The 1,259-nt window shown below is 44.6% G+C and overlaps 1 pseudogene; it reads right to left on the reverse strand.

Annotated features, from left to right (window-relative positions):
• Positions 1-111: 111 nt before the first annotated feature.
• LOC129677754 (olfactory receptor 10AG1-like) lies at positions 112-924 on the reverse strand (annotated as a pseudogene).
• Between the last annotated feature and the right edge of the window lie 335 nt (positions 925-1,259).

A 1,259-nucleotide genomic window follows, 5' to 3' on the forward strand; every position in this document is an offset into this window, starting at 1 on the left:
TCACATTACTATTGATAACAGTAGCAAAATTATGATTATGAAGTAGCAACAAAAATAATTCTATTGTTGGAGTCATTCCTACCTAAGGAACTGTATTAACTTGTCTCAGTACTACAAGTTTGAAAACCACTGCCCTATATGATAGCCTGTAGCAGACCCATAAAACAACTACAAGCAGCAGGTGGGAAGAGCATGCGGAGAAGGCTTTGCCGCCCTTTGGCTGTTGGCAGCTGAGGATGGCTGCAATGGCTCTGCTGTAGGAGGTGAGCACCAGTATAAAGGGGAGTGTAGCCACCACCATAATGACCACATAGACAGGCAGTTAATGCGCCGAAGTGTCCCCGCAGGCCAGCTTGAGAATGGGTGGTATGTCACAGAAGAGGTGGTCTATTTGGTTAGAGTTGCAGAAGTTCAGAGACTATCTGGCAGGTTTGTCCTATCTGGAATGGGATGCCACCAAGCCAGGACCCCACTGCCAGATAAGCGCACTTTGTCGGGTTCATGACCAGAGTATAGTGAAGAGGGTGGCAGATGGCCACATGGTGGTCATAAGACATAACAGCCAGAAGCAAGCACTCAGTCGTTCCAAAGATAAGGAAGAAGCACAACTGTGTGGCACAGGACATCTCTGAAGTGCTTCTGTCCTGTGCCTTGATGTTGAACAGAATCCTTGGAATAGTAACTGACACAACAGATTTCCAGAGCAGAAAAATTTGACAGAAAAAAATACATGGGTTTCTGTAATGCAGGGTCCATGCTGGTTATTACTATTATGAGGAAGTTTCCAGTCAGGATAATTATATAAACAACAGAAAACACTGCAAGTAGAAATCCTTGGAGGTTTGGAAGGTCAGAAAATCCTAACAGAACAAACTGTATCACCGTGGACACATTGTTTATGGCCATGAGCTCCTCAAGTCTCACCTGTGGGAAATGTTAAATCAAAAGTACATGTCACTTCTACTTTCATCTGTTTAGTTTTTAATGCTTTTCTGACAACACGCTTTAGTTTTCTCTGTTTTTTTTTAAATTTTTTATTAATTACACTTTATTCATTTTGCATCCCCCCATAAGCCCCTCCCTCCTCCCCTCCCGATCCCACCTTCCCTCCCCTTTCTGCATGCATGCCACTCCCCAAGTCCACTGATAGGGGAGGTTCTCCTCTTCTTTCTGATCTTAGTCTATCAGTTCTCATCAAAAGTGGCTGCATTGTCCTCTACTGTGGCCTGGTAAGGCTGCTCCCCCCTCAGGGGGAAGTG

Source organism: Psammomys obesus, unplaced genomic scaffold, assembly GCF_907164565.1.
Source record: "Psammomys obesus unplaced genomic scaffold, mPsaObe1.curated_primary_1811, whole genome shotgun sequence".
In the NCBI taxonomy this organism is placed as follows: Eukaryota; Metazoa; Chordata; class Mammalia; order Rodentia; family Muridae; genus Psammomys; species Psammomys obesus.